Source organism: Phoenix dactylifera, chromosome 1 (assembly GCF_051530095.1).
Source record: "Phoenix dactylifera cultivar Ajwa chromosome 1, Ajwa_hap1_PhDact_Kaust_v1.1, whole genome shotgun sequence".
NCBI classification, from domain to species: domain Eukaryota; kingdom Viridiplantae; phylum Streptophyta; class Magnoliopsida; order Arecales; family Arecaceae; genus Phoenix; species Phoenix dactylifera.
The window spans coordinates 60,029,458-60,039,459 of NC_143190.1; the positions used below are offsets into that span (position 1 = coordinate 60,029,458).

Below are 10,002 nucleotides of genomic sequence, written 5' to 3' on the forward strand. Positions count from 1 at the left end.
ACCATTCACCAATTTGGAGGGAGACGTGTGCTAGAGCTGCGCTGGTGCTTCTGAAGATCAGATGGGCTATTGGTGATGGTCACTCCATCGATCCGCTAGAGGATTGCTGAGTGACTGAGCAGCCGATCAGTAGATTGCCGACCATGGTGGATACGTCGAGGTTAGCCAGTTATAGGGTCAGTGACCTGCTGGAGCCCGGTGGGGGTTATTGGAGGGAGGGATTGATTCGAGAGATATTCGGGGAGTAGTTGGCATAGATGGTTCTGGCACTAGCAGTTCCTGCACGGGAGAGTCGGGATAGGCTAGTTTGGATGCTGATAGGGCGGTCGCGGGTGCGAGCTAGGGATCTTCAGATGTTGTTAACTATAGAGCCGGCTCGACAGATAAAGGGTGGGTGGATTTGGAGGATGCGGGTTCATCCATATGTGACGCTCTTCATCTAGGAAGTGGCATGAGGGTGCTTACCGGCTAGGTGCTTGATAGCCCGGCAAGGGGGGAGGATCACTCAGTGGTGTACGGTGTGCACGGATATCGAGGAGACTACTGATCATGTACTTCTGCAGTGCCCCAAGGCCAAGGAGATATGGAGTAGGTCATTGGTTCCCCTACTCCACTTGGTGGAGTCGGCACAGGACCTGATTTATCGGCTGAGAGTTTCCATGCAGAGTCCTAGGTACGGCGTCAACGTCGACAGCTTCTACGCCTTCGAGCCCGACTACATCGAGCATTACTTCAAGGTGGGCCCTAGGAAGGTATTCCTTGTTGGCCCGGTCAACCTCGCCAGAGCCAGACTACTGTCAACGGAGAAGAAAGAGGATGGCGGCCGCGACGCCACCCAGAGGTGGCTGGATGAGGAGGATGACTCGGTGGTGTACATATCCTTTGGGACGCTGTGCCAGTTCAGCGACAAGTAGTTCTAGGAGCTGGCGCTTGGGCTGGAGCCGAGCGGCCACCCATTCATGTGGGCGCTGCGCAGCAACGGCGGCGGAGGAGATGAGTGGATGCCGAAGGGTTATGAGAAGAGAGTCGTCGAGCGGGGCTTGGTGGTGAGAGGATGGGCCTCGCAGGCGGAGATCCTGTCCCACCGGGCTGTGGGGGGGTTTGTGATCCACAGCAGGTGGAACTCGGTGATGGAGGGGGTGTGTAGCGGGATGGCCTTGGCCACTTGGCCCCCCCACTCGGAGCAGTTCGTGTTAGAAAAGTTACTAGTGGATGTGCTCAAGATAGCGAAGCCCGTGTGGGAGGGGATCAAGAGCATGGCCAACAACAAGAAGGCGGTGGTGCCAGCGAACGCGGTGGCGAGGGCAGTGGTGCGGCTCGTTGGCGGCAGGGAGGAAGTGGCAACCATGAGGAGAAGGGTGCGAGAGCTGGTAGAATTGGGCAGGAAGGCGGTGGCGGAGAGAGGCTCGTCGTACGAAGATATGAGCCGTCTGGTCGAGGGGCTCATGGCTTGCCGCAAGGAGCGTGAAAAGTCACAGGTGTAACGTCGGCCGTGCGATGCCATGGTATTCTTCGGCAACCAGAGCTTTCCTAAGATGGGGTTAGGGTTAGGTGATGTAATTTGTAATTTATATATGGAACCCAGATGAGGTTAGAGGATCTTTTGCAGTTTATTGTACTTTGTAAAAAAAAATCATTGATGAGATTATATGTACTTTATTATAATTTATTAAAAAAAACATCATTAGAACCCAGATTAGATTATATGTTCTTTTGTTGCAGCATCTCATTAATGGAGTTTATAAAAGAAACATGTTTTCAAGCTTGAATTTTCTAAGCATGATCATACTTCTTCATCGACAACAAACTTCCAATTCTTCAAAGAGTACATATATGAGATTGCTCAGCAAAGATCGACGCTTATAAGCGTTCGCGGAATCCAAGATAGTCCGACACATATATGCGTCAGTAAAGCTTCCATTTTGCAAACGCTTTCAAAAAGCATAGGCAAAAGAAAATTTCACTCTCTTCCTACCGATGCTTTTGCGACAATTTCAAAAGTGTCAGGGCCAAAATTAGCGATGCTTATAAGCATCGATATTGGCTCTAAAAAGAGCCGAAAAAGATAAATTTTTTTGTAGTGCTAGACCAAGATCGAGTTTTCCTTTTTTTTCTCTTTTCTCTCTCTTTTCTCTCTTTCTCTCTCGATTGTGAGCTAATTGTGTTCATTATTTGATCAGAGCCTTCAACTTCGGAGGAGGATCGGGCCACGCATCTAAGATCACGACTATAAATCCTATTTTTGCTTTTAAATTGAATCTCCACTTAGAATTTTCATTTGGAGACAGATGTTTCAGAAGGACGTCACGATCATATTTAATATTCATATATTATGGAAGATTAAGTAAGAAGGCCAAATAAGGCAGCATATATGCTAGCTTGGCGACTAACGTATTTGTTCTGGACTCAAATTCCGTTTAAAACACGTAAGACAAGCCTCCACAAATTCAAATGGACATGAGATAAATCCAAAGGTACCACTTTGGCGGGCTCCAGGAATATGGGATCTTTTCTAAAATCTAACTCGAGCTATTTTACTACTCAAAGATTAACCAAACCAAGGATTTGGTCTCCAACTTGGAGTCATCGACCAATGACTAATATGCTCCGCGTTAGGATCAGTTTTGCATACGATCTCTTGCGAGAACTTTCTATAGTCACCAATACCGGCTTCTAAGTCTTCCTTCAACACCTCGCCGAAATTTCCGAGTGGCTCCATTCTCCAGGGCGTCACTGCTTACGTTTACGAAAAGCAAGCCGAATTTTCTAATTTCGCCATACGATCGCGTTCCAAATCCTGCTGACTTCGTCGCGGATGCAACATCTCTCTTCATCTTCTATCCACCCAACAAACACTACTTGTCATTAATTGGACCATCTTGTTCTTTCACCGCCAACCTGCACTTTTAGTTTCGAGCTGGTTCTTCCATCAACATCGTTCGCGACGTTCCTGATCAAAAAGGAAACGGGGAAAAGAAATATGTAGAACTCCGAAAAGGATATTCTAAGAGCAGCCACAGACGTGGATTACAAGCAATATAAACGCAGCTGGTTCGCGCGTTCTATTACTAGTTTAGTTGTTGATCGGTCTCCAGGTTGAGGAAAAGAATTTCTCCACAACTCCGGTCTCCTTTTCTATACCCATAATATATATATAGTGCCATCGGTGGGCCGCGGAACTGGAGAAAGCTCTTTCACGCTATCTCTAGCTATCAGCTCTTCCTCAACTCTCCCATACCTTCCTCTCGGTGCTCTATTAGCCGACCTCTAGTTTCTAGCGATGAAGGAGATGGTGGTGCTCTATCCGGCGATGGGCATGGGCCACCTGACGCCCATGGTGGAGTTGGCCAAGCTCTTCCTCCGAGACGGCCTCGCCGTCACCGTCCTCGTCGTCGACCCTCCCTTCAAGCAAGGCTCCTCCGCCCCCTTCATCGCTGCCACCTCCGCCGCCCACCCCTCCCTCTTCTTCCACCAGGTCCCTGCCGCCTCCCTCCAACCCGAATCTTCTCCGTCTTCCAACCCCGTCACTCCCATGTCCCTCATGCTCGACACCCTCCGCGAAGCTACCGCCCAACTCCACCTCCTCATCAAATCTCTCTCCGAGAGCTCCACCGTCCGCGCCCTCGTCGTGGACTTCTTCTGCACCGACGCCCTCGAAGTCGCCACCGCGCTTGGCCTTCCCTGCTACCTATTCTTCCCCTCCGCCGCCACCAGCCTCGCTGTCGAACTATATCTACCGACCCTCCACTCCACCACTTCTACCAGCTTCAAAGACCTAGGCGACGCCCCCGTCCACTTCCCCGGCCTCCACCCGATCCCGGCATCAGATATGCCGGGTCCCCTACAAGACCGCAACGACGACGGCTACAAAGCCCTGCTCGTCCACTTGCAGCGCTTCCCGAGATTCGACGGGATTCTGGTCAACAGCTTCGAGTCGTTGGAACCTCGGGCGGTGAAAGCCCTGAAAGACGGTATCTGTCTTCCCGACCGTCCGATGCCTCCCACCTACTGCATCGGGCCGTTGATTGCCGAAGGGAAACCATCAGAAAAGCACGAGTGCATCACGTGGCTTGACTCGCAGCCGAAGGCCAGCGTCGTGTTCTTGTGCTTCGGGAGCATGGGCTCCTTTCCCGCGGAGCAGCTCAAGGAAACGGCCACCGGATTAGAGATAAGCGGACAGAGGTTTCTGTGGGTGGTGCGGGCCCCACGCAACGGAGACCAGACGGCCAAGTTTCCCGGGCCACGGCTCGAACCGGATCTGGAGGCGATTTTGCCCGTGGGCTTTCTGGAACGGACCAAGGACAGGGGTCTGGTGGTGAAGTCGTGGGCCCCGCAGGTGGAAGTGCTGGCCCACGAGGCGGTGGGGGCGTTCGTGACCCACTGCGGGTGGAACTCGACGCTGGAGGGGGTGTGCGCGGGGGTGCCGTTGATCGGGTGGCCTCTCTACGCGGAGCAGAGGATGAATAAAGTGATGTTGGTGCAGGATATAGGCCTGGCGGTTGCGGTGGAGGGATACGATAGGGAGTTGGTTGGAGCTGAGGAGGTGGAGGCGAAGGTGAGGTGGGTGATGGAGTCGGAAGGAGGGAACAAGTTGAGGAAGCGAGCGGCGGTGATGGCAGAGAAGGCCAAGGAGGCGTGGAAAGATGGAGGGTCGTCCAAGGCGGCGTGGGTGGAGGTGGTGAAGGTTATCAAGAACGGTGGCAACGGAGTACGCGGATGACTGGATTTTTGTGCTTAATATTTTAACAGTTTTTAATGTTTTTTTTTTTGAAGAAAGCTTGTTATGTCTCTGGTTAAATGGTCAAACCTATTCAGATATAGTTTGAAATTTGTGCATCAAGCTATTATCCATATTCATCTCCAGGCCCATCAAAAAAATAAATATAAATATGAATAGGTAACCGTCTGATTTGTATCAGAATATTTTATTTTATTTGTACTTCAATAGAAACTAAATATTAAACTAAATTTGAATCCAAAGTCTTACACACTCTAATTTTTCTAAATCCACTTGAATAGACGTAGACATGGCCTTTTAAGTCAAACATATCTATAAGGAGGCCTAGACTACATGGCTATGGCAAATTATTTTAGAAGAGAAAGAAAGCCAGATATTTATCCTAAGCCGAGAAATTTCTACAAATCCGGACAACATATGCTCTGACTTTGAGGCTCATGTTGTGGGCCAAAACGGCGCGGACCGAAGTTAGTCTGTTTCTACTGTCCTCTTGATTCGTCATCGCTTACGTTGCCCCTGTCATTAAAGAAATCGAAGCTTATTATCCACACTTTCGCTCTTTTCATGCCAAAGACATATATACTTATGTCAAAGCAAAAAAAAAAAAAAAAAAAAAACATATATACTTATTATACTGAGGCGGCCCAATGCATTTGAAGGCCCAAGACGAACCTACTAAAAGAGACCTTTCTTAAGATAATAATAATAATAAATTTTTAATAAGTGTAAAATACTTTAAAAATTTATTTAAAAATAATCCATCTAGCTTTTTGAGATGCAAAATTATCAATCAAACTTTTGTACTCAAGATTTATTAAAATACTATTTTCAATCGATAATATAGCTAACCATTTAATATTTCTTAAGACATAGTTGACCGCAAATAAGATTTCACTAGCAATCTCATTTTTTAACTCTATTTCGGGTGCCTGTTCTGTTGCTAATTCTTGAGTCGAATTTGATGTGATGTTATGTTTGTTTGTAACAACAAATTTATCTAGAGGTCCTTTTTGAGATTGAATGAGTTTATCAATTTTTCTTTTTTTTTTTAGTTTTTTATGCCCACAGTCATATTTTCTATTAGACATTTTAATCTATAAATAATATTATCAAACTAAGCAATTAAAAAAATACCACAAACAAAGTTAAAAATGATAAAACTTAAATGTGTTAAGAAAAACAAACTCGGGTCCCGACAAGTAGTGCATGCCGAACTTAATTGTGTCGAGAAGAGGCGGAATAGTGCCGAACTCGACGGCGAGAAGAGGCCGAATAGTGCCGAACCGCTGAAGTCACAACCAATCTACAATTGGACCAAAAAATAACCAATTTTAGTGTCTCTTACTTGACTAAATAAAAATTAATTGGACCAAAAATTAATTAATAAACTAGCTCACTGCCTGCCTGGGATCAGTGGCCAGTAGGAACTGGGAGTCTGGGAACTGGGAACTTGGAAAGTGGGATGTCGGATGCTAACGCATGAGTGGAGGACCTCGAGGAGGCTGGAGCGGCGGAGGAGCTAAGGAGAGGACGGGAGGCCTCGGTCGCCTAAGGCTCGAGCCGTGGGCCTGTGGCCGTGGGTGGGGGCCTTCCCTGGGCCAGGAGGAGGTCGGAGGAGCCAAGGACGGCAAGGAGAGCTAGAGAGGACGGGAGGCCTCGGTCGCCGCGGAGCCCGGAGGTCGGAGGAGCCGAGGACGGCAAGGAGAGCTGGAGAGGACGAGAGGCCGGAGCGGCGGAGCTGAGGAGTGAGGAGGCCAGAGCTCGGAGCCGAGGAGGAGCACAGTGGACCGTGGACTTTAGAGCGGTCCGAGCGGAGCCGAGGAGGCCGGAGGCTCGGAGCTCGGAGGTTGGAGCCTTGGAGGACGGGAGGAGCCGAGGACGGCGACATCGACGAGGAGAGCTGGAGAGGACTGAGAGCCAAGCTTAAAACCGATTCTTTTGCGCTTTGCAAGCCGAGCTGCCGAGTCTGCCGAGAACCGGAGAAGGTTCAGTATTAAAAAGAAAGCACCGGCAAGCCGCAAGCGGCAGAGAAGGAGGGAGCCGGAGAGTAAATGCCCGTTGGCCGTTGCTTGTCGACGTTGTCGTAGCCGGTAGCCGTTGCCCAGGGCCTACGCCGCTACGCGCCTAGCCTCAGTAGCCTGTGACCCTGTCTGTCGTCGGGGAGACGATGAAGGGCCGAAGGGGATGCACTGTAGCGGCGTACGGGTGTGGCCTGGTAGCCGTCGCCCAGTCCCCGTCTGCCAGACGCTAGTGCCCACTGCCCAGCTATCCTTTCACATTTGTCGCCCACTCCCCGTCTACCATTAATTAAGCAAAAAAAAAAAAAAAACCGAGCCGTGGGTGGGGGCCTTAGGTGACCGCTTCGGTCGCCTCGAGCCGGCACTGTTATTATATTTCTAAGCTTAATTTACTCTGTCCGCTTCATTTGGTGGTTGCGCCAATTAGCCAGTGACTTGAACCTTTCGTGGGTTTGGTTAACGATCCAAGTTTACTAGTTCCTCCATTTCACAAAAGGTATTCCACAACTCCATGGTGGTAATGATGCTTATAATACGACCTTGCTTGTAATACGACCTTTTGGAGAAAAACATTTTCCCTTTTTATTTTTCTTTTTTAATTCTATGATGGGCTATATTTCCAATCCACTACTCTATACCCACCATGTCCCACTCAAGAAAGGGCCCAAAGTTTAGATAGATCGAGAGTTACGTTCATAACAGTAGGGCTCAGCACAATTAAGGGTCGAAGGAAGGATCGGCGACATTTGACATCAACTAAGGTTTCGTACAAATTAATGATATATCTCTTTTTATTACAAAACCCTTTCGCTCCATGAAAAAAAAATATAACATTATCTACATGGTTGCATGTTAGTTCTCAATTTATTTTAAAATGCATCTCCATCAAACAACAACTATTTATGAATTCCGTTCTATTTTTTTCATTAAAGTAATACTAATGCAAGAAGTCTTTGAATTAGATTTATATTACATTGTTACTTTTGCTAAGTTGATGACTTCTAAGAAATTTCCCAATGACCAAGTGTAAACTGTACAAATGAGCCAAGTTTAAAAAATAATAGTAAATAAATACTAATTAAATTCAAGGACCTCAAAACACAATATTAGTCGGATTTAAGAATTAAAAAGAATGTGCAAATAGATTTTGTTTGATAGGGAACTGTGCTAAGATAAATTAAGAATTAATATATGACCTACAAAATAATTTTTTACTTATAATCATGGAGCCATAGAAAATTTTTTCATGTTAGTAGTTGACCTATCACAATAGTTTTTGTCTAAAAAAAGCTACCCTGTAAGCCCATTTACCATCATAGTAATTTTTAATAAAAAAATAGACATCTTCTTATCCCAATTATCGTACTTATTAAACTCGGAAAAAGTGACCAACCTAGACTTGGTCACCACATCATTCATACAACTACCCGTTCAACTGGTTTGACAGGATTATTTTTAAAACGTTATGTAATAAATTGGAATTATATATATTATAAAAAAATTGCATGAGTATTGACAGATTCATGTTTAACTTCTTGATATCTTTAATTATTTTATCTGGTGAAGTTTGAAAATTTCAAATGAATAAAATAAAGTACATTTCTTTTTATTTTATTGTGAGAAAAGGATAGACTGCTTTTTTTTTTCTTTTTTGAGAACCAATTCTTGGAATACAGTAACTTGCTTAAAAAGAACATTTAGATAAAATATATTTTATTTGATTTAACATGTTTTTGTATTTCTAGTAATGTTATATTGTTATAATGGTTAAGGAATTCAAGTTTCAAATCCGTTTAAAATCTAAATTTCTATTTTTATTTTATTTTCTATGAAAAAAAGAATATAAATCTCGTAAGCCTGCAATGCTATAACTGAACCTGCATTGTCTTCCAAGAGAAGAGAGAGGATAGATGGAGAAGAAAATATTAATGGGTCCCACATGTCCATAACTAGAGGAGCTTGACTTTTGCATCATATAATATGGTACCATTGGGGATAGCTGCCACGTCATCTATCATGGAAACGGCAAGCTCTCACTTATTTCTGGAATACGACAAAGCATCGATAACGCAATAATACACAGTACGCTATGATGATCAAAATGCGCCATCCAGCTGTAAGATAGATGTTATAACTGTTGGGGGAAAAACCCCAAGTCATACCGCCACGGAGGCGCTCGGCTAGAGAGCGCCGACCGGAAAGGCGCTCGGCCAAAGAGCGCCGACCAGGAGGATGCTCGGCCAAAGAATGCCGACCAGGAGGACGCTCGACTAAAGGACGCCGACCAGAGAGAGAGCGCCAAGAGGCGCCCAATCAAAATAACCAAGTAGAGATGCTCGGATAGGAAGAGCCGACCAGCGGACGCCGACCAGAGAAGCGCTCAACTAGAAAGCGCTGACTAGAGACAGCGCCAAATAGAGGCGCTCGGCTAGAAGGTGTTCGCCCAAAGGGCGCCGACCAGGAGTACTCGAAGCATGTGGAGTGATTGATTAAAACCCCATTTGATTTTGATGAGCTCAAAGCATTTGAGTATATCTTTTGATTACTAATGAATTCAATTGAGTGTTTCAGTGAAAATCCTGTCTAAGTGTCCCAAGACTTGGTTCATAATTTTTGGATAAGTTAAGGAGTCTGTTTGAACCAATGTCTGAGACTCGAGTCGACTCCCGAGTATCACGAGTCGACTCCAAGCGTATCAAGTTCACTGGGACGAGCTCGAGTCGACTCCAGATAAGTACGAGTCGACTCCGACTGAGAACAGACAGAAGGACAAAAAGCTTCAACTCAGAACCTGTCAGCGAGTCGACTCCGATGTTCACCGAGTCGACTCCAAGGAAGTAAGAGTCGACTCCAAGCAGTCACAGGCAGAAAAGTCAGAGAACAGTTTTCGGGTCTGAGATTCGAGTCGACTCCAGTGGAACGCGAGTCGACTCCGATAGGTGGCAAGTCGACTCCAGAGAAAGCAAGAGTCGACTCTCAGCGGTACACAAAGAAAAAGTCAGAGAGCATTTTATGAACTCTGAGATTCGAGTCGACTCCCGCAATACGCGAGTCGACTCCAAGACACCGCGACCCCAAGACAGACAGAAAACCAAGTTACTGCCTCTGAGATTCGAGTCGACTCCCAGACAGCTCGAGTCGACTCCAAGACAGCTTCACGTCAAAAGACAGAAGACCATCTTTCGGAAACTGAGAGCCGAGTCGACTCCAAGGAAGTTCGAGTCGACTCCAAGACTGGACGAGCCA

General features: G+C 46.5%; 2 pseudogenes across 1 annotated transcript; both read left to right on the forward strand.

Annotated features, from left to right (window-relative positions):
• Window positions 1-659: 659 nt before the first annotated feature.
• LOC103697409 (anthocyanin 3'-O-beta-glucosyltransferase-like) lies at window positions 660-1,484 on the forward strand (annotated as a pseudogene).
• Window positions 1,485-2,743: 1,259 nt separating this feature from the next.
• Window positions 2,744-4,840, forward strand: LOC103697407 (UDP-glycosyltransferase 88F3 pseudogene; annotated as a pseudogene). The gene has a single exon (XR_015971860.2). The product of XR_015971860.2 is annotated as a UDP-glycosyltransferase 88F3 pseudogene (transcript).
• Window positions 4,841-10,002: the final 5,162 nt, after the last annotated feature.